Raw genomic sequence first — 23,919 nt, 5'->3', positions numbered from 1 at the left:
TACGGTTGCCCCAGACCACAACCCCCTTTTCACATACTGTTTCTGTCTCTATTCTAAAAGCCAGTTCTAACCCCCTATGTACATAAATTCTCCGAATACTTGCTCTGTTTTATGCTGCAATCTTTCTGGGGACAGAAAATATGTCCTGAACTTCTGTCTGAGGGCAAGGACCCTGTTTGTCCAGGCACAAAATTCCCTTCCCGCAATCTGCCTATCTCCTGGATTGAGAGCGCCCCACAGCAGACTCCATTCCAGGTTCACTGTTCACCTTTGACGACATCAGTACCATCTTGGAATCTTCACCCTCCCATCCCTGGCGGCCCATTGCCTGCAGTAAAACAGGGACTGTTAGGAACCCTGGGTCATCTTTCTTTGCTGGCCATCCTGAGTCTCTGCATTTGTATCAACACTTTGTCAGTCTGCCCCATTCTGGTCCTGCCTGAGTGACTAACTCCTGTGCTCAGCTGTGCTCAGCTCTTCTCTCCTACAAAGCTATGTTCATCACATGTGGGCATGTCACAAATCAGGGTGACAACTATATGAATGAAACAGAGACTCAACTTTCAAAATGATCTCAACTGATTTTCATGAGTGATCCAGACCAACAGAAAAGAACCCACCAAGAAGGTTTTATTAGTATGGTCAAAAACGGAACTGTAAGGCGCCCCTGGGTGGCTCAGTCGGTTGAGCGTACGACTTCAGCTCAGTTCATGATCTCACGGTTCATGAGTTCGAGCCCCGCGTCAGGCTCTAGGCTGACAGCTCAGAGCCTAGAGCCAGCTTTGGATTCTGTGTCTCCCTCTCACTCTGCCCCTCCCCCAGTCTCACTCTGTCTGTCTCTCTCTCTCAAAAATAAATAAACACTAAAAATGTTTAAAAAAAAAAAAAACAGAATTATAAGAGTCCAAGGTAGGGACGACCCGGCATGACAGGTATTCATGAAAAACAGGCCTAAGGTATGCTGTTTTTGACCACAGGAACCAACTGTTTTTTGCAGCTACTAAAAAAAGCTATGAAAGAAAAGGAGATATTAATCTTCTTCTAAATTATTTTTGCCTGTCTACATCTGAAGAAGGTTTTGGGCTCTGATTTGTCAGATTGAGGTTGGTCAGGATGGCTGGATTAAAATTTTAACTTTCAATGTCATGAAATTCGTACAAATTTGAAGGGACGATTCTAGATTAAAAGAGACTGGAGAATCATGTAAACCAAATGCAATGTGAGCTCCTTTATTTGATCCTAGATTTAAAAAAAAAAAAACTAACTAAAAAGACATTATTTGAATAATGGGGGACTTTTATATGGTCCGTATATACCATATTATTAAATGTATTAAATTGCTGTTAATCTTTAAACAATTTTTTTTAATTTATTTATTTTGAATTTTTTTTTTCAATGTTTATTTATTTTTGGGACAGAGAGAGACAGAGCATGAACGGGCGAGGGGCAGAGAGAGAGGGAGACACAGAATCGGAAACAGGCTCCAGGCTCCGAGCCATCAGCCCAGAGCCCGACGCGGGGCTCGAACTCACGGACCGCGAGATCGTGACCTGGCTGAAGTCGGACGCTTAACCGACTGCGCCACCCAGGCGCCCCTAATTTATTTATTTTGAGAGAGAGCAGACAAGGGGCAGAGACAGAGAGGGAGAGAGAATTCCAGGCAGGCTCCATGCTGTCAGTGCAGAGCCTGATGCAGGGCTTGTACTCATGAACTGTGAGATTATGACCTGAGCTGAAACCAAGAGTTGGACACTTAACTGACTGAGCCACCCAGGTGCTCCAGATTGCTGTTAATCTTAAGTGAGATAATGATGATGTGGTTTTGAAGACAAAGTTCTTGTTATTAGGAGATACACGTTGTCTTGCTAAAATAGTTAAGCATGAAACAGCATGTTGTTGCCAACTTTCTTTCAAATGGCTCAGAAAAATAAGAGTTATACATATATGTAAAATCTAGGTGAAGGATATATAGGTACAACTGTATTAATCTTTCCAGTTTTCTATAGGTGTGAGAATTTTAAAGGGGAAATTTTATCTTGAGAAACCACTGAGAGGAGAGTAATTTGGGCTTAAGTGAAGAATGGAAGAAAAGCCAAGATGGCTATGTTCAATTATAGAGGCGTTACCTCTGAGGGAAGGGGTGGGGCTTATTTAGAATGTCTCCATAGAGGAGAGGTAGGATTTAGGCATGGGAGAGACCAGAAAGTAGATTTTGGCTTAACATAAAGAAAATCTTGTAGGAAGACTCTTATGCCTTGGCTACAGCCAACTCCAGTAGCAGAGAGAAGACAAATTTAAAAGTGACAATGTGTTTGTCACTTAATATGATCTTTGGATTTTTACTACCGCAGAATGACCAGCAAAATCTTTTAATCCAGGGCAAGGGAATGTCCCCACAGAGTAAAAGTTAAGAAAACAGTTAAGATTTTTTTAAATTATTGAAGAAAGCTTGTTCAAAATACTGAAAGCAACCTATCTAACTATACATGTGCTATAGATGTACTAGATCATACAAACAGTGGTGTAAGAGATGATTCCACTTGTATGTCTAGATTATCCCCTTTTAATTTTCTTTTAACTCTTCTCAGTAGTCAAGATGAAAGGCTTAGTCTTATGGTCTTATATTTCCTACACCTCCCCAGAACTTCTAGCAAGCTACAATACTTAATCAGGGACCAAATAAAAAAATAATGTATATTTATTTTAATGGTTGCCTTCTTTTGAAAGTAACCTTCCTGGAGTTCCATTTGTTTTAGTTACCTATTATTTCCACTTTAAGTAAATATATTAGAGTCTGAAAATTTTAATCAATTAAAAAATCATACCAAGGGATATACCAACTTGGCAAAAAATGTACAGGAGGTATTTAAGTATTTGCAGTTTAGGTAAGTCCTGAAAGAGGTTCTTTTTCTCCCCTGTGTAATTGGAATACTAGAGGCCATTCCCTGGCAAACAAGACTCCTCTCTAAAGAGAACTGTCTCCTTTGATGATGAATCTCTGAAGTTCTCCAGGGTTGATGTGGACAGATGCCATCTCTTCATGTGGAATAAAGCTACAAAAGTGGTTTGTCTTCATGGTTCTTTATTCACTCTCTTGAATCTCCTGCAACTTCCCTTGAATTCCTGTTCTTTGCATGCTGGTCTCCAGCCCTTCAGTTGCTTTCTCTTTGATGACTTTTAAACTCTGAAGATTTAGAGGCACCTGAGTGGTTCAGTCAGTTAAACATCTAACTCTTGATTTCAGCTCAGGTCAGGACCCTGTGGTTCAGGAATTTGAGCCCTGCTTGGAATTCTCTCTCTCCCTCTCTCTCTGTCCTTCCCCTGCTTGCACTCTCTATCAATATAAATAAGTAAACATTAAAAATTTTTTTTAATTTAGAAAAAGTCTTTGAAGGTTTAGCAAATATTCTAAGAAATGAGAAGTTTCAAAAATTTCCTTGATTGTGACTCTATGCAGTATTTCCAATGCCTTGAGCAATGGTTGAGAGACATCCCATAGGATGATAGCACTTATATCAGATTCAGCAGACTTTACAACCTTTTCCTTAGCATTGAACATCATTTGCCCTGTTGAAACATATGGATGGAAGACAGACATCTTACTTTCTGTGGCCTCCTTCATTTTATACTGTAGGCAAGAGCTTTTTCTCCTTCTAGTGTTAATAACTCGATGTAACATATTTTCTTCCTTTTTCTCTGAGAGGTTAAAGACCACAATATTATAAATCATTGTACCAATGGGAATCAAAACAAGCCTAAGTAAACCACTGAACCATCCTGCTTGAGAATACAGTTCTCTCTCTCTCTTTTTTTAAATGTTTTTATTTATTTATTTTGAGAGAGAGAAAGAACACCTGTTCAGGGAAGGGACAGGTAGAGAGGGAGAGAGAGAATCCCAAGCAGGCTCTATATTGTCAGTGCAGAGCCCAGTTCAGGGTTTGATCTCAGAAACCGTGGGACATGACCTGAGCTGAAATCAAGAGTCGGATGCTTAACCAACTGAGCTACCCAGGTGCCCCAGGAATACAGTTCTCTTGATCACAGTAGAATCAAATAGTCTACTCTATGCCAAAAAATCCCTCCCCATTTCTTGCTTGCTGCCACTGATTGACCATTCAAGTAATAGGGGTGATTGATTATTAATTTCTCTTGAGCATCACAATGTAGCATATCTGTGGATTTTTTTTAAATCAGAGACTGTTTATAAGTAGAAAAATAATAGTCAAGTTTATTAATTTAAAAATTATATATTGAGCATTTGTATATCTGAAAATGAAAGTATTATCAAACAAGGAAAATGCTTGCCTTGTGAAGCAGTTTTCCTCTTCTAAGATCCTTACAGATGGTCACTAGATGATCACATGTTAGAGTTACATTTGTGAAGTGGGATGGTGTAACCATTATTGTCTCATGAATTTAATATTATATAAAATTTCTGTGGCATGAAATGACAATTTAAATGGTATGTGTGCTCTCCAGTGTCAGACAGCCCAGTCAGAGGAAAAATCAGAAGATAATAGTTCTGGCAAAATTTAAATCAGACAATATGTATTCTGAATTTTATCAGGTTGTATTAGTAAAAGCAAATTATTAAAATATTTTTTTGGTGAAACCTATTTCTCATACTGATTTCCTCTGAATCCTTCCTGTAAAGCTAGTGATGCCTCATAAGAATATGCACGATGGTTAGGTGAGTAAAATTTACTAAGTACCAAGAACACTCCAAAAAATTAACATCCTCAGGCATGTCAAATTCAAACTTTAATGTGTACTAATGATTCAGTTTTTACCTACAGGTGTTAAATGAAATTTTATTTTCGTTTTAAACACAATATAAAAAGTTCAGAGGAAAAACCAAGACACTAGAAGGAGGAGGGACATAAAAATTTCCCCTTGATAATTGGTTTCACTGTTTTGTATCAAAGATTTGTAGTGAATTTGCCTGGAGAATTAAATCACTAGGAAATTCTAACCCAAGTGAGTCAAGAAAATAGTTTACTGTAAGAGTGAAAAAAAATTTTTTCTACGTTTTATTTTGTTCTATACTGTTTTCAAACCCAGTTTTCCAGAGCTGTGGTTTCAAGGACAACCCAAATCTGATGTTGCTCTCTCCTGATCTACTCCTGGAAGCTCATCTGCCTGCAGCCTATCCCTTGCCTGGCTGTTGTCTCATTATCACACACACGCTCAGCATAACCACTTATGTGTTCCATGTATACTTCTCCCTGCCCTGAGGTTGCATTTCCTCTCCCTTCCACTTATTCCCATTAAAATTTTTTTTTACTGTTTATTTTTTATTTTCGAGAGAGAGACAGAATGCGAGTGGGGGAGGACAAGAGAGAGAGGGAGACACAGAATCTAAAGCAGGCTCCACTCTCTGAGCTGTCAGCATAGAGCCAGATGTGGGGCTTGAACCCATGAACCCTGAGATCATGACCTGAGCTGAAGTTGGACGTTCAGCTGACTGAGCCACCTAGGTCCACCCGTAACTTATTCCCATTTCGAAGAAAGGAGTTGTATGGCTCCTCTAATACAATTCTCTCACTTTTAAGTTGTAGCTGCCTGACAGAACCATTTGAGATTTGCCCAATCAAAAAAGTTTAAGCTGGGGCTACTGGGCGGCTCAGTCCATTGAGTATCCAACTTCGGCTCAGGTCATGATCTCAGGGTTCATGAGTTCAAGTCCCACATCAGGCTCTGTGCTGACAGCTCAGAGCCTGGAGCCTGCTTTGAATTCTGTGTCTCCCTTTCTCTCTGCCCCTCCCCTGCTCACACTGTCTCTCAAAATAAATAAACATTAAAAAATAATAAAAAAATTAAAAAGTCTAAGCCACATCACCTCCATGAAGTTTGTTCCCCAAAGCACTCATTTATCTTTCTCTCACATGAATTCCTTCAAAAGCAACATCTTTCTGCATCTGTGTCAGCCTTTTGATATTGTCAGCCTTTTGATTTTAGCCTTTCTAGTGGGTGTGCAGTGGTATCTTATGGTTTTATTTGTATTTCTGAAGTGACTAGTAATATTGAACATCTTTTCATGTGCTTATTTTCAAGTCATTTATCTTATTTGGTGAAATGTCTATTAAAATATTTTACCCGTTTTTAATTAGGCTGTTGGTCTTACTATTGAGTTATGAAGTTTTTTTCTTATATGTATTTTGGGTACAAGTCCTTTATCAGGTGTGTGTTTTGCAAATGTTTTCTCCCAGTTTATGACTTTGTCAGTTCATAATGTTCTCAGTGTTGTATTTTGAAGAACAAACATTTTCAGTTTTGTAACTCCAGTTGGCCAACTTTTATTCTTTTGGTGTCATACCTAAGACGTTTTTGCCTAACCCAAGACTGCAAAGACTGTAATCTTTCTTTGCCTCTAGAAGATTTGTAGTTAATTCTTATATTTAGGTGTACAATCTGTCTTGAGTAAGTTTTTGTACATTGTATAAGGAAGAAGGCTAGGTTTATTTTTTTGCATTTAGATTTACAGTTTTTCCAGCACCATTTCATTTGTTCGAAAGATAATTCTTATCCCCTTGGATTACCCTGGAAACTTTATCAAAAATATATTGACCTTATATGTATAACTTATTTCCAGACTCTATTCTGTTCCATTGATCTATACTTATTCTTATGCTAATATCACATTGTCTTAATCACTGAAGTTTTATAGTAAGTCTTAAATCAGGTAAGATAAGTCCTCTGACTTTGTCCTTTTTCAAAGAGATTTTGGCTGTTCTATTTTTATTTTTATGTAAATTTCAGGATCTTCTTGTCAATTTCTACAAAAGCCTGTGGGGATTTTGATAAGGATTGCATTAAATCAATAGGTTAATTTAGAAGGAATTGCCAACTAACAACATTAAGTCTTTCCCATCTATGAATATGAAATAATTTTCTATTTAAGCATTTAATTGCTTTCAACACTTCTGTATAGTTTTCACTGTACAAGTCCTGCATTTCTTTCGTTAAATATATTCCTGAGTATTTTGATCTTTTGATAGTATTGTGAATGAAATCGTTTCCTCAATTTCACTTTTGGATTGTTCATTGTTAGCTTAGAGAAATAAAATTGATTTTTCTATATTGATCTTGTATACTCTGACCTTGCTAACCCAAACTGTTAGTTCTATTTCTTTGTTTTTTTTTCTTTTTTCTTTTTTTGTATCTTAGGATTTTCTACATCCATGACTCTGTCATCACAAATATAGTTTTACTTCTTCCTTTTCAATGTTTATGCCTCTAGTATCTTTGTCTTATTGCATTGACAGAATCTCCAGTACAATCTTGAATAGAAGTGATGACAGTGGACATCCTAATCTTATTCCTGATTTGGAGGGAGGGGACAGAATACAGTCTTTCACTACTACATGGGATGTTAATTGTAGGTTTTCAGAGATGCCCTTTATCAGGTTGAGGAAGTTTGTTGAGAATATTTTTTTAAATCATAAATAGCTATTGAATTTGGCCAAGTGATTTTTTTTTTGCATCTATTGAGATAGTAATCTGTTTTGTTTTGTTTTTTTGTCCATCACTGTATTAATATAGTGCATTACATTAAATTGATTTTCAGTTGTTAAACTAACCTAGTATTTCTGGGTTAAACTCCGCTTGGTCATGATGTGTAATTGCTTTTATATGTGCTGAGACCTGTTTAATAATATTTTGTTAAGGATTTTCCTTCTATACTCCTGAGGGGTATTGGTCTGTAGTTTTCTTATACTGTGTTTGGATAACATAGGGGGAAGATGGCAGCAGAGGAGGACGCTGGGCTCACCTCATCCTGCTGATCACTTAGATTCCACCCACACTTGCTTAAATAACCCAGAAAACCGCCAGAAGACTAGCAGAATGGACTCTCCGGAGCCAAGAGAAGACAAGAGCCCACGGAAGAAGGTAGTAAGGGCAGAGAGGCGGTGCGCGCTTATACTGTTTGTATATGTATCACTTTTTCACCTGGAAACAATGCAATGTATATGCACCTTAAGGCCACAAATAGAGCAGTGAGTAATGTTCACTACATTCTGTACTCTCATGGAGTTTGCAGTCCTGTTGGAAAAGTCAGAAATACTAAAAGAAAATAAATGCTATTTTAGATATACAAGTATAAATATGATTGTTTTAAAATAAATAAATAATTTTATATGATTATTTAAAGTAATGGAACCAAATGGAGGGAGGTAGGTGGACATTTAAAACATTTTAATTCCAGTATAATTAGCATACAGTATTATATTAATTTTAAGTGTACAATATAGTGATTCAGCAATTTTATACATAACTCAATGCTTATCATGATAAGTATACTCTTGATCCCCTTCACCCATTTCACCTGTCCCCCCCTCTTCCTCCCCTCTGGTAATCACCAGTTTGTTCTCTATAGTTAAGAGCCTGTCTTTCTGTTTATCCTGTTTTTTACTTTTTCATTTTCGTTTCTTAAATTCCACATTTGAGTGAAATCATATGGTATTTATCTTTCTCTGACTTATTTCACTTAGAGTTATACCTTCTAGATCCATCCATGTTGTCACAAATGGCAAGATTTCATTCTTTTTTTTATGGCTGAATCATATCCCATTGTATACATATACCACATCTTCTAATTTATCTATTCATCTATTGATGGACACTTGGGTTATTTCCATAATTTGGCTATTGTAAAAATGCTTCAATAAACGTAGGGGTGTGTATATATTTCTGAATTAGTGTTTTTGTTTTCTTTGCGTAAATACCCATTAGTGGAAGTGCTGGATCATATAGTAATTCTATTTTTAATTTTTTTGAGGAACCTTCATACTGTTTTCCACAGTGGCTGAAGCAGTTTGCATCCCCACCAACAGTGTACAAGGGTTCCTTTTTCTCCACATCCTTGCCAATACTTGTTATTTCTTATGTTGTTGATTCTAGCCATTCTGACAGGTATGAGGTGATATCTCATTGTGATTTTGATTTGCATTTCCCTAATTATGAGTGATATTGAGCATCTTTTCCTGTGTCTGTTGGTCGTCTGTTTGTCTTCTTTTAAAAAAATATTTTTAATCTTTATTTATTTTTGAGAGACAGAGCATGAGCGGGAGAGGGGCAGAGAGAGAGACACAAACACAGAATCCGAAGCAGGCTCCAGGCTCCGAGCCATCAGCACAGAGCCTGACTTGGGGCTGGAACTCAGGAAATGTGACATCATGACCTGAGCTGAAGTCGGATGCTTAACCGGCAGAGCCACCCAGGCGCCCCTCATCTGTTTGTCTTCTTTGGAGAAATGTCTATTCATGTTTTCTTCCCATTTTTAAAATAAGTCCAGTATAGTTAACATAGTATGTTATATTAGTTTCAGGTGTACAATATAGTGATTCAACAATTCTATACATTACTTGGTGTTCATCATAATAAGCACACTCTAAATCCCCTTCACCTATTTCACCCATCCTCCCACCCACCTCCCTTCTGGCAACAACCAGTTTGTTCTCTATAGTTAAGAGTCTGTTCTTTGGTTTGTCTTGTTTATCTTTGTTTACTTGTTGTTTCTTAAGTTCCACACATGATTGAGATCATATGGTATTTATCTTCTTCTATTTTTTAGTTGGGTTATTTGTTTTTTTGATATTGAGTTGTATAAATTCTTTATATATTTTGGGTACTAATCCCTTATTAGAGATGTCATTTGCAAATATTTTCTCCCATTCAGTAGATTGTCTTTTAGTTTTGTTGATTATTTCCTTTGCTGTGCAGAAGATTTTATTTTGATGTAGTCCCAATAGTTTGTTTTTGCTTTTGTTTCCCTTGCCTCAGGAGATATATCTAGAAAGATGTTGCTATGGCCTATGTCAGAGAAATTCCTGCCGGTGCTCTCTTCTAAGATTTTTATAGTTTCAGGTCTCACATTTAGGTCCTTAATCCATTTTGAGTTTATTTTTGTGTATGGTGTAGGAAAGTGGTCTAGTTTCATTCTTTTGCATGTAGGTGTCAAGTTTTTCCAACACCATTTGTTGAAAAGATGGTCTTTTTCCCATTGTGTATTTTTGCTTCCTTTGTCAAAGAGGAATTGACCATATAACTGTGGATTTTTTCTATGTGTTCTTTCCTGTTCTGTTGATCTATGTGTCTGTTTTTATGCCAGTACCATACTATTTTAGTTATTATAGCTTTGTAGTATATCTTGAAATCTGGGATTGTAATACCTCCAGTTTTGTTTTTCTTTTTCAAGATTGCTTTGGCTATTTGGGGTCTTTTGTGGTTCCATACAAATTTTAGGATTGTTTGTTCTAGTTCTGTGAAAACAGCTGTTGAGTATTTTGATAGGGATGCATTAAATCTGTAGATTGCTTTGAGCATTATGGATATTATAATAATATTTATTTTTCTAATCCATGAGCATGGAACATCCTTCCATTTGTTTGTGTCATCTTCACTTTCTTTCATCAGTGTTTTTTGGTTTTCTGAGTAGAGGTCTTTCACTGCCTTGGTTAAGTTTATTCCTGGCAATTTTATTGATTTTGGCACAATTGTAAATGAGATTATTTTCTTAATTTCTCTTTCTGCCGCTTCATTATTAGTGTATAGAAATGCACCAGATATCTGTGCATTGATTTTGTATCCTGTGACTTTACTGAATTCATTTATCAATTCTAGCAGTTTTTGGGTGGAATCTTTTGGATTTGTTATCTGCAAATAGTGAAAGTTTTATTTCTTCCTTACCAATTTACATACCTTTTATTTCTTTTTGTTGTCTGATTGCTGTAGCTAGGACTTCCAGTAGTATGTTGAATAAAAGTGGTGAGAGTGGACATCCTTGTTTTGTTCCAGATATTGGGGTAAAGCTCTCATTTTTTCCCCATTGAGTATGATGGTAGGTGTGGGTTTTTCATAAATGGCCTTTATTATTTCGAGGTGTGTTTTCTCTAAATCTACTTTGTTGAGGGTTTTTATCATGAGTGGACGTTGTTACCTTGTCAGGTGATTTTCTGCACTTGTTGAAATGATCATGTGGTTTTTCTTGTTGATGTGAAGTATCACATTGATTGATTTGTGAATTTTGAGCCACTCTTGCATCAATAGGGAGTCATGGTTTAGCAGTTAGTATGGAAAACCTCTCCCAAAGGGTGATATTTAAGCTAAAACCTAAACGTGAGCCAGCTGGAAAAGGGAGAGGAGATATAGGAGTATTTCAGACATAGGTAACAACAGGTACAAAGGAGCTGGGCAGGAAAAATTTGGACGAAATATAGAAACTGGACCATGTGAAGAAAATCAAAATACGTGAGTGACTAATGGAAGGGTGATGTCTGAAACGTAAAATGCTTTACTCCATCTTCTAAAGGTACTGAATTTGGCACTGAGAAAAATGCAAGTATTAACTGAAGAAGCCAAAGAGTTGCTTGGATGGAAAAATAATTATTTCTTTTCTTTTAACTTTTTTTAATGTTTATTCATTTTTGAGAGAGAGAGAGCCTGAGTGAGGGAGGGGCAGAGAAAGAGGGGGACGTAGAATCTGAAGCAGGCTCCAGGCTCTGAGCTGTCAGCCAGCGGCCCAATGTGGGGCTCAAACTCACGAACCGTGAGATCATGACCTGAGCTGAAGTCGGACACTTAACTGACAGCTACCCAGGTACCCTAAAAAATAATTATTTCTATTCCTGTCTTCTTGTCACTTTAGAGTTTCCTAGAGGCTGAGTATGATGGTACTGTCACAAACCTTAAGATCTACCAGCTGAAGGTGACTTCAGGGATTTTCAAACATCTTTTATACCAAAATCCAAGTAAGAGAAGCCTGCTCACTGCATTTTGCCAGAAGTACTTGTAAAAATAGTTCAGTGTGGCTTTTAGTCTTAGATGGTCATAAGGATTTTTCTGGAGCTCAAAGAGTTACATACCCGTTCATCTGTCAACTGAAATAGAAATATTACTCAAGAGAGTGTTCACAGGCACATGTCTATATAAATGTGAATGTGACAAGTGAAAAATGGCTCAGTCCTACATACCCTAAGCATTCTGGGAAGCATGTATACATTTTTAAATTGATTGCTTTTTTAATTCTTTGTGTATCATATTCATGGCTTTAAAAATTTACTGATTTCCTTCATGAAGAGTTTAGCAAATGCAGAATTGAATCTTAATTTCTGAATGCCTTGATTGCTTCTAATTGCCTTTTGTTTCTGTATGCGTCTCAGTTTAATACCACAGAAAGCTTTTGAATCATTAGCTCTGGAAACATAAGCCCACCACTTTATCGCACAATAAGTGAATCATAAGCATCCAGGCTAGCCAGCGAAGCTGACCTGGAAGTGTCTTTTTAGCTGAGAGATTTGTCTGTCTTCAGCCGCTTAAATCATTTGTCATCTTAGTGGAAATTTTCAGGATGCCCTCACAACTATAAATTTCCAGCCTGGTGTGGAAATGTATTGCCCCCCACATCTGAACATTCTAGATATGGAAGAAGCTTTAAGTTATACTCACTGTCTGAAACAGCAAGGGAATCTTAAAGTCCTCTTATTTCAAACCTCTCCTCCTTCTCCCTCAACCCATCAGGAGTAAAAGTATAATGCAAAGGTAGCCTTAAAACAACATATAGTGAAGGTTATGATTAGCTCTTAGCTTAAGAATACAAACTTCAGAATTAGATCTGGATTCAAATCCAGACTCCCCACTTTTAGTTGTATTCCCTAGGGAAATAAAGTTATTTACTCTATCTGAGCCTCAGCATCTTCATCTAAAAAATTGAGGGAATAATCTCTATCTCAAATGGCTGTGATAGGAATCAAACAAGATAATATATATAAAGCACATAGCCTAGTTCTGAACACACAGTAAGAGCTCAAGCAACTTATCAATGGATTGTTATCCAATCCAGTTCATTTACAGATAAGGAAACTCCTCTATCTGTGAAATATCGAAGAGGCCACACATTTGTCCAACATCTCATGGAATGACTGGTGCAGAACAGTGGAGTTGAGATTTCCTAATTTTCACACCAAAGTTCATTCTGCTCAAAATGCTCAAGTGTTTTGGTTATTCTTCAAGTGATAAGCACAGAATTTTTCCCACCTGCTTTCTTATTTGTGCGATCACTTACAGTTTTGGTTCTAGCTTGCTATCCTGTGAACCTTAGGCTCAACAATATACTCTTCTGAAAAATATGTGAAAACAGTGCAAAATGATTAGAAGGTGAAAAATCTACATGGAAAAAGAAAGATTTTTAAATAGTGCAACATAGTGCAAAATAATTAGAATACATATGCAAAAAATTGTCGGAGAATAATGGCCTTGTTTTGAATGATGATACTTTTTCACTTTCTAAATGAATTTTTCCAGAGAAAATGATTCTTGGTGCAAAGTCTAATACGTAACCTTTATAGATGCACCTATGTTTTTGTTACAAAAAATCTGTTTTTAAGTAGTTTTTTGTTTTGTTTTGTTTTCCCTAAATGTTTCAGCTAAACAAGAATGAAGGTTTTGCAGAGGGAAAGGAGGAGAGAGAGACTTGGTGCTGTGTTTCCCCCATGACAGGAGGGATTTTATCAAGAAATAGAAGATGGATACGGCATTGTCGTGTCCTGGGTACTGCAGTTCCCTTTGACAAAAGGACTTCCAATGAAGTCCAAAACAGAAGAGGGAAATAAGTGATTCTTGCCGATAGCTGGACCAGTAAACGGTGTTGAGGAAGAACTTTCTCCTCTTGTGCTAGCTAGTTCAGCATTATTTCAGCTTTGTTCTTTTGAGCCTCCAACCTCTTGACCTTGGTATCACCAATCAACCCCTTACCTGGAAGGGTGTAGCCCAGGACCTCTTGCAGCCTGTGGGCCCCGGTGAGGTTTATGGATACGTGACAGCATGGTACTGACAGTTATGGTACTGCTGTGGTTTTTGGATCATATTAAGTAAGATTCCTTTTATTCTTACTTACGTAAGCAAAATGTGCTAACTGCATACAAATATGCAGTTGTAAGAGTAAATAAAAAAGAAGTCCTCCTCACCCAAAGCAGTTGGCATCTTGCTTTTTTTACTTGATCACATGTCTTGGAACTCTCACGTAGTAAATATAAATTTACCTCATTTTTTTTTCACTCATCGTATAGTATTCCACAATACAAATGCACAAAATTCATTCAACCATTCGCTACTTGAGGGAAATTTCTGCCCTTTTCAGTTGTTCCTTATTATAAATAAAGCTGTGATGACTGTATTTATTTATTTATTTATTTATTTATTTATTTATTTATTTATTTATGTATTAAATGTTTATTTTTGAGAGAGAGAGAGAGAGAGAGCACACGCAAGTGGGGAAGGAGTAGAGAGAGGGAGAAACAGAATCCGAAGCAGGCTCCAGGCTCAGAGCTGTCAGCACAAAGCCCGATGTGGGGCTTGAACTCACGACCCATGAGATCATGACCTGAGCCGAAGCTAGTCGCTCAACTGACTGAGCCACCCAGGCTCCCCCTATGTTTATTTATTTTTGAACGTGAATGAATATTTCAGAAAAACAGATTTTTAGAAATAGAATTCCAAGGATGTACTTACTTTAAATTTTAATAGATATTTCTAATTTGCCATCCAAAAATTTTATATCAATGTACACTATTACAGCCTCTACAGAAACTGCCCATTTCCACCTGATAATACTGGTGTCAGACCCTGATTGGTTATAAAGTGTGCCTCGTGGTTTATTTTGCATTTCCTTTATTACTCTGGGCAGTAAACAACTTTAGATTTTATCATTCTTTTGGTGTATGTGAATTGTCTCTCTATTTCTTTTAACCAGTTTTGTGTTTTATATATTTGCAATAACTTTAGGAGATTTTAATGGCTTTTGTATACTATATTTTGTTTTATATATTTTGCAGAGACTTTCAGTGGGACCTTTTATTTTGTTTGTGTTTTTGTTTTTGTGGGTTTTTTTGTTATACAGATCTTTCAGTTTGTTCACAGTAAGACTTTTTTATTAATGGCTCCTGGAATTTTTGTCTTTCTTAGGAAAGGCTTTATCACTGCCTCTTCCAACATAAAACTTGATATATTATGTAGTTCCTTTCTGATTTGTTTTTTTTTAATTAGTGTTTAGAATTTAATCCATTTTGGTTTTGTGTTTATGATATGATACTGGCATCTAAATTAAATATTTTTCAGGATTTCCAACACTCTCAATATAATTTTTGAATAGTGTATCCTTCTTGCTCTGATTTGAAATGCATGTTCCTTTGTTTTTGAATTGTCTTTTTCTGTTCAATTTTTCATGTCTTTATTCTGAACTGATACATTGTTTAACATAAACTTAGTATATTTTGATAACTGAAAAGTCCTCTGTGTTCTTTTTTTTCCTCAAATTTTATTGCTTGTTCTTGTGCATTTTCTCTTTTACATGAACTCTAAAATCAGCTTATCAAATTCAATAAATCTCCTGTTGGGATTTTTATTAGGATTGCATTGAATTTATGGATTAATTTGGGAAGTTGACATCTTTATAATATCAAGTCTTTCATCCAGAAACTGTAGCTTTCCATTTATTTGGGTCTTCTTTTATATCTTCTATAAAATTTTATAGTTGTCTTCACATGGACCTTGCATTGTTCTTGTTGGTTTATTCCTAGGGGATTGTTTTTAAAGCTTATGTTGCCACTGGGAATGAGTTCTTTAGATTTTGATTTTCTACAAAGAAAAGGATACGAAAATGAAAAGAAAGCAGGAGCTGAAAGAATAGGAGAGAGAAGAGAAGGAGAAATCAGAAAGGTAAGATGAGATGATGCACAAGGAAGACAGGAGAAAATTTGATTATTTTTAAGTACCTATTATGTGACATGCGGCTATGATGGAGACATTCGTTCAGAAGCACCATCTCACATACTCTTCCCACCAGGTGACTCATCTGAAAAAACTAAAGCTTAGAAAGGTCAGCAAGGAAGCCTGGAACAGGAAATGGAAAGAGAACAGGTTTAGAGTGAGATCTGGGAACCGATCCCAGATTCCAGTCTCACCAGCTGTGTGATTTTGCTCCAGTTACCTAATTACATTTCTCATTTGGAAAACGGGGATAGTATCTGCTCAGGTGATTGTGAGGATTAATCGGAATAATGTATCTGAAGTGTCTGCTCATTAGATGCTGCTCTCAGTAAGTGCCAGTTCCCACCCATGAACCCATGTCTTCTGCCCCCAGCCTCCCTTTCTGCCCCGGAGTCTGCTCAAGATAGCAAGGAGACTTCAGGTTAATATGCAACATGAATTTTACTCCCTGGGTGCATAGCACCCAGGAACACATACCTAACATTCTTAAGAAACATTGTAGGAGAAATAGTCATTAGAGACAGTGATCTGAGTCTGAAAAAAAAATCACATAAGCCAAAAAAATAAATAAATAAAAACCCACCCATTTTTACAAAAGGAGGCATTGTTGAAATGTGAATCCGTATTCAAGTCCATTCTCACTGAAGTGAGAAACACCCTCTCTTTCTACCCAAACAATAGTTCCTTGTCTTGAGAGAATGCTGTCTACATAGCCCTGGAAAGCATCAAATCCCCATGGTGATGGCAAGATGGCAATGGTTTCTCCTGGGGACACTGGAAACAGTGTCTGGAGGAACCATGGCACCTGACCCAGGGCTTTGGCTATTGAAAGGAGACTCATTCCCAGCCTGAACAGCAGGAAAAACAGAATTGACCCCCATCGTCCTGGCTGTTTTATATTTGCTATAGGGCTCTGATCCTCTGGAGAAGTTGTCCTTATGAAATGTGAATATGAAGTCAAGAGAGATAGGACGTACCGAAATGTTCTCTTCTAGGCAGCAGGTGCATTTGTTCCCAGCACATTGCTTTTACTCATCAAGAAAATGTGTGACCTGGCCTGGATTGAAATCCTCTGCCCTGAGACTTATTTCCTTCATCTGAAAAATGGGGTTAATAACAAGGATCTCAAAGGATTGCTGTGAGGATTAAATCACACAAATATAAGATTGTATCCTGTGAAAATCCAATGTATTCTTTCGTCGTATAGGAAACTGCATTCATAGCCTGTGAATGTCTTCAGTGGTTCTCCATTTCTCTTTTCAAGGGGAAATTTGATTTCTGCAATAAAGCCAAATGTCATATGATTCTGGGACTAGTAAATAATGTGTGTAATTAAGCTGAGCTACTGTATTTTTCACTTTTTTTAAAGGGGTGATCTCTCTTAAATTCTGAGACTAGTTTCCATATGTGACCTATAAATTGACCTCAGTCCATCAGTGCTATATTCAACTTGTATCCAGAAGCCAGTCACTTGTGACCACCTCCTATGCACCACCTGTTCAAACTGAAGCCATTGTCATCTTTCTTCAGGATTATTGCAAGTAGTGTCCTCCTAAATGGTTTCCCTTCTTCCCGACTATTGCCCTAAAAATATTTTCAGCAATGGCAGTATCAGGACAAGAAACGTATCGTTTATCCAGAGGAATGCTTCGGCCATCATTTAGTTATTCACTTAGTCAACAAATACTTATGGAGCCCCTACCATATGCCAGCATTGTTCCAGGCTCTGATGATACAACAGTGAGTACAATACACACAGATCCCGGTCTCATAGAGCATATATTCTTGGGTGCAATGACTATTAAACAAATAAATGAGTGCAGCATACTCTATGCTGGAAGGTGACAGGCCCTGTGCAGAAGAAATAATGTGGAGTAAGGGGGGAAAGGAGCACAAGAAGTGGGGATGGGAAGTGGGGTTTTTAATTTTAAATGTGGTGGCTGGAAAAACTCTTCTGATGAGCTGACATTTGAGCAGAGACTGGAAGGAAAAGAGGGAGAGGGACACATGGTTATGTGAGAGAATGGAGTAGGGAGGGTGTCCCAGGCAGAGGAAACAGTGGTCCAAAGGCCCTGACTGGAGGCAAAGCAGAGAGACACAGTGAATAAAGGGAGAAGAGAGAGGTGGTTACACATATGGTGTGAGTGGGAATGGATCACAAGGGTGGCTGCAGGCCATCAGGAGGAGGCAGGCTCCTACTCAAAGGAGCTAGAAAAGCCACTGGAGGATTGTGAGTGGAGAGGGGAACATGATCTGATTTCCATTTTTTAAAGTTTATTTATTTATTTTCGAGAGAGAGTGAGCATACAAGTGGGGGAGAGGCAGAGAGTGAGGGAGCTGAAGCAGGCTCCAGGCTCTGAGCTTCAGCCCAGGGCCCAACACAGAACTCGAACCCGTGAACCTCGAGATCATGACCTGAGCCAAATTCGGATGTTTAACTGACCAAGCCACCCAAGCACCCCCTGATTTGCATTTTCAAAGGATCATTCTGGCTAACCACTTCTGTAGAGCATCAGTTCTCAAACCTGAGTGTGCATCAGCCACCTCTGATGGCTTCTTAGCACACAGTTGCTGTGTCCATCCCCAGAGTTTCTGATTGAGTAGGTCTGTGTGTGATGCAGGGGAATTTGCATTTCTAGCAAGTTCCTAGGTGATGCCAGTGCTGCTGGTCTGGCACCACACTGTGAGAACCACTGGCTGGTAAACAGAATAGTTTGTAAAAGGGGGGAATAGTTGAGGCAGGGGAACCAGCTATGGGACTCTTCGCAATAATCCAGAAAAAAACCAGATACTGATGGCTTCAGTTCAACCAGGTGGTGGCAGAAGAGTGGTGAGAAGAGATTAGATTCTGGATAGAATTTGAATATAAATCCAATGGGATTTGCTGAAACATTGAATGTGGAGCATGATGAAAGAAAGAAAGAAGGCCAAAGTTTAGATTAAGCAACTAGAGGAATGGAATTACCATTTCCTGAGACAGCAAAGATTTGGGTGGGGTGGGATCTGATATCAGGAGTTTGGTTCAGGGAATGTTAGATTTGATATGCCTGTTAGGTATCTAAGTGGAGATGCCAGTCAAGTCTTTCTCTTAGAAAAGTCTGGAATCCAGGAGAGAATTCTGGGCTGGAGGTAGAAAGGCAGGAGCCAGCAGCATGTAGATGGCATCATGAAGGCTGGCTGAGATCATCAGCAGAGAGAACGAAGGTAAAGAAGAGGTTCAACACTTGACGCTGTGGCAGTCAGTCCAATGGTTAGAAGTCAGGGCGATGAGAGGGAGCAGAGATGAGACTGAAAAGTGAGCAGGGAGGTGAGAGGAAAACCTGGAGGGTGTGGTGGCCTGGATGTCAAGGGAAGTAAGTATGTCAACAAGTTCAGGTGAATTTGCTAGGAAGCCATCTTGTCATAACAGTGACCACCAGGCATCCTCTGTGAAGGAGGAGATACTGGCTACCATGGAATATGCCAAATTTGGAAATAGTTCCTTATGGATAAATTATTCCCACAGGAAAAGGTAGTTACCGTGATTGAAATTACACACACACACACACACACACACACACACACACACCCTTTTGAGATGATTTTGCTGCTGCAATCGAAAAGCACACCATTGACACAATTTAATTGTTGACATAGACTAGAATCTTTTCTTTCATCTTTAAGCAGTCTGTCTAGCTGCCTTTTGTCTTTGAAGCGAATTGTCCAGTTGTGAGAGCGGGAATTGTAAGTGTGATTCAGATTGCTGGGAATTTGTGTGAGTAAATTGGATAAATGTTTCAGGAAGTATGGAGGTTTTTCTTGCCCCCATCCCTTTATTTTCTGGTACTGAGTCTTAGAAGTCTCTGGTTTTTTTGATACAGCTGCCTAAGGTACTTACTACAGGAAGCCGTTGCTTGCTTCTCTGTGAGAATTACAGAGAAGTTCTGGCAATTCAGGATGCCCTGAAAAGAGCCATTTGCTGCATCCCTTATCAAGGTACAGCTGATGGCAAGCCAGCCTCACTCAGTAACATGTTTAGTGAAAATTCATTCCACAGACTTTTTACGTTGCTTCTTTTTGTGAGTTGCAATTCATCTTTAAACCCGTTTGGTAGGGTTGCCTGGGTGGCTTGGTCAGTTAAGTGTCCAACTCTTGATTTTGGCTCAGGTCACAATCTCATGGTTCATGAGTTTGAGCCCTGCATCAAGCTCTGCACTGACAGGGTGGAGCCTGCTTGGGATTCTCTCTCTCCCTCTCTCCACCCTTTCCCCACTCATGCTCACTCTCTCAAAATAAATATAAATAAACTTAAAAAATAAACCTGTATAGTATATTGAAAAATGTACCCCACAGACTGTATATTACTTCTCATGGTAGGGAAGAATACAACTTGTAGCTCAGCATTACAGTCTCTGAATAAATTGGGTAAAGAAGACAGTCCCCAGCTCTGTGTGTGGTACAAGTGGTGGAGAGGTGAGTGATAGACACAGCCCACTGCTGTGTGTCACCTCTTTAAAGAGGGCTGTGGCTGCTGGTATTCAGCACTCCTCTCCATAGAAGATGCCCAAACAGACTGTATGGAGCTGCTGTATGTTTCTCTATAAGGAGAAAAGAATTGTTTCTTATTCAGGTGTACTTGTCAAATGGAGTATTGAATACTTAGGACTAGGTATGTAACCTCTTCGTGTCTCATTCACTCAAGAGATATTTCTGTTAAATCTCAGGCACTGACCTATGTGTTTGCAACCTGTATGTAAACAAAACAGTCCCAAATCCCTGCCTTCTTGGAGCTTACGTTCTAGTGTGTGGGGCGGGGGGGGGGGGGGGGGGGAGTAACTATAAGCATAATAAAGAGTTAAATTATGTAATACGTTGCCAAGCCATAACGCTATGGAATAAATGGAGCATGATAAAAGGTTTGGGCATGCAGGGAGAAAAAGAGCTTGTAATTTCCGACAGCAGAATCCGGGTTGGTCGCATTGAGAGGGTGACATTTGAGTAAAGATTTGTAGGAAGTGACGTAGTTACCCAAGTAGACTTCTGAGGGAAGAATGTTTGAGGCAGATGAAAGAGCCAGGGTGAAGGCCTTCAGGCCAAATCAAGCCAAGAATACGTAAGGAATAGCATTGGAGACCAGTGCGTCTGGAGCAGGATAAGGGAGGGAGTAACAGGAGGTGAGGTCAGAGAGGAATTGGGGCCCTACTTGTAGAAGGCCTTGTTGGACATTCTAAGGATTTTGCCATTTTGTTTGAGTGAAATGGGAAGCCCTGGGAAGATTTTAGGCAGATAAATGATACATTTTGAATTACATGTTAGGAAGATCATTCTGGTTATGTCTGCTTATGTCTGGATGTCTGGAAGACATACAGATGGCCAGGACAGGAAAAGATGCTCAACATCACTCATCATCAGGGAAATGCAAGTCAAAACCACAATGAGATATCACCTCACACCTGTCAGAATGGCTAAAATCAACAACACAAGAAATAACAAGAATTGGCAAGGATGTGGAAAAAAAGAAACACTCATGCACTGTTCGTGGGAATGCAGATTGGTGCAGCCACTGTGGAAAACAGTATGGAGGTTTCTCAAAAAATTAAAAATAGAATTACCATATGATCCAGTACTCTCATAACCGGGCATTTACACAAACAAAAACACTAATTCAAAAAGATATATACACCCCAATGTTTATTGAAGCAATTTTATAATAGCCAAATTATGGAAGCAACTCAAGTGTACCTTGATAGATGAATGGATAAAGAAGATTTGGAATATGTTTATTTTTTATTTTTTAATGTTTATTTTTTTTGAGAGAGAAAGAGAGAGAGAGACAACACAAGTGGGTGGGAGGAGGGGGCAGAAAGAGAGGGAGACACAGAATCCAAAGCAGGCACAGAGCCCAACGTGGGGCTCAAACTCATGAATTGTGAGATCATGACCTAAGCTTAAGTGGGATGCTTAACCAACTGAGCTACCTAGGTGCCCCAGAAGATGTGGTATATGTACATAATGGAATATTACTCAGCTATAAAAACAAGTGAAATCTTGCCATGTACAACATAGATGGGTCTAGAGGGTATGATGCTAAGTGAAATAAGTCAGAGAAGGATAAATATCATATGATTTCACTAATATGTAGAGGTTAAGAAACAAACAAATGAACAGAGAAAAAAAGAGACAAACAAGAAACCAGACTCTTAAATCCAGAGAACAAACTGGTGGTTGCCAGAGGGCAGGTGGGTGGAGAAATAGGTGAAATAGATAAAGGGGATTAAGAGTATACTTATCATGTGATGAGCCCTGAGCAATGTATAGAATTGTTGAATCATTGTACACATGAAACTAACTTGACACTGTATGTTAATTATACAGGGAAAGAAGAAAACCAAGGACTGATCCTTGGGATGCTCCAAAATTAATAGGTCTTGGAGAAGAGAGAGTGCTAGCATGAAGACTGAGAAGGAATAACCAGTGAGCCAGGAAGCAAATGAAAAAGAGTATGGTGTCCTGGAAGCCATGTGAAGAAAATATATTGAGGAAGAGGGAGTCATCAGCCATGCCACTGGATTTACAGGTAGATTTCCTCTTTTGCAAAATGCAAGTAATAATCGTACCTGCCTCATAGGCTGAAATCAGATAATGTATGTGAGTGGCCAGTCACAATGCTTAATGCCTATAAGGGCTCAAAAATACTACTTAATTTCTATTCCTAGCACCTCTGAAAAATCACTGATCATGATAAAGCTGTTCACTGTACAAGATAACCCCTAGGGGGCGCTCAAAGCTTTCCTTTCTTTCCCATTACTGTTTTTCCCACCCGAGACCTCAAATTTAGATATAGGACCAAATGGACCCAATGGTAACTGAATCCTCTGTAGTAAAGGTGGAAAAATTCAATAGTGGCAGACTTCAGTGGGGGTAAGAATTACCCAAGGAGCTTGTTAAAATGGAAATCTACAGCAGACCCAGCCACCAGAGATTCTAATTAAGTAAATTGAGAGGGGACCTGAGACTCTGCATTTTCCCACCCCAGGAGATTCCAGGACAAAAAGAATAATAACTGGCCTGTAGCAAATGTTTGCTTCTTTTTTTGGGACCTCAGAGTAATTTTGGCTTCTCTTTTTTCCCTTCTCTTCCAGGCAGCTAATGAAGTAAACCAACCCAGGGACTTCCTCTAGACTGGGAGGTGCTAACCAAGGGAGTTCTACAGAAAGCATGCCTGGGGTGAGTGGCTTGGCCTAGCTTTTAGTCTGTCCACATCAGAGGACACAGTATGGTGCCTCCCAGTCCTCATCTGGCCCCCAGACCTTTTTGTTGTTGTTCTAATAAAATTTAAAATCATTTCCAATGTTTACGACTCAGGGATTTCACGTACAAACCCACGTGTCCTGCTTCCCTAGGACAATAAGAAGATTTGAAACCTGCTCTTGCATTTCCACATAGCAAAATTGCTTCCCTCAGATGGGCGCGGACTCTGTAAATTGCCACTATCCCCATTCTTCTCTCCCCGACACCCTCCAAATCAAAGCCAAGCGTCCACTGTCATTTATCATCATACTTATACTTCTATTTTCCTCCAAGTTGAAGATTTTCCCCTCTTCCTACCCCTCTCTTCTTCTTCACTAGACTCATTCAGGAATCTCAACCTACGAAAGTATTTTTCATATCTGGTGGGCGACGTTCCGTGTGGTAGGAGTAGAATCTGGGGTTGGCAACCCTAGCCATTCTCCTCTAGGGACAGAGCAGGCTCACCTCAGAATCCATAGGGCATTGGTGTGCAGGCATTGGTTTGATTATACCCGGTACTGGTGACAAACATCCCTTTTTTCTCTTTCTTATGTTGCTTAAGATTGCAGATAAAGCATTTAGGATAAAGCGTTAAGGATGAATCTTTACGGTTGGATTGTCCTTATAATAACCTCACAGAACCCTCCATAAACTGGGAACTGAAGTAGTTACATGGGGGTGGAAACAGACGCAGGGGGTACCCTACCCATTTTCTCTCGCCCTCACCACTTCCTTGTAGGCTGCCTGATTTCACCTGGAGCACCCACATTCCTTTGCCTGAAGTTTTCCAAAGTGGCTGTGCCACTGTGCATTTCCAGCAGCAGTATCTGAAATTCCAGTTGCCTCTCGTCCCTCTCAGCCCTTGGAGTTGTCTGGTTCTTTTTT

At 38.8% G+C, this 23,919-nt stretch overlaps 1 long non-coding RNA gene across 2 annotated transcripts; it reads left to right on the top strand.

Annotated features, from left to right (window-relative positions):
- Positions 1 to 5,754: 5,754 nt before the first annotated feature.
- LOC109493742 lies at positions 5,755 to 23,090 on the top strand. 2 transcript variants are annotated; one of them, XR_006588809.1, is made up of 5 exons: positions 5,755 to 7,890; positions 11,648 to 11,750; positions 15,576 to 15,714; positions 22,120 to 22,321; positions 22,887 to 23,090. It is a non-coding gene; the product is annotated as an uncharacterized LOC109493742 (long non-coding RNA). The 2 variants fall into 2 exon arrangements; XR_002148082.2 differs by lacking the exons at positions 11,648 to 11,750; positions 15,576 to 15,714 and having other exon boundaries at positions 7,628 to 7,890.
- The last annotated feature ends 829 nt before the right edge of the window (positions 23,091 to 23,919 follow it).

This window comes from Felis catus, chromosome D4, assembly GCF_018350175.1.
Source record: "Felis catus isolate Fca126 chromosome D4, F.catus_Fca126_mat1.0, whole genome shotgun sequence".
Classification (NCBI taxonomy): Eukaryota; Metazoa; Chordata; class Mammalia; order Carnivora; family Felidae; genus Felis; species Felis catus.
The sequence above is the reverse complement of the archived record's forward strand: the minus strand, read 5'-3'. Positions and strand labels throughout refer to the sequence as shown.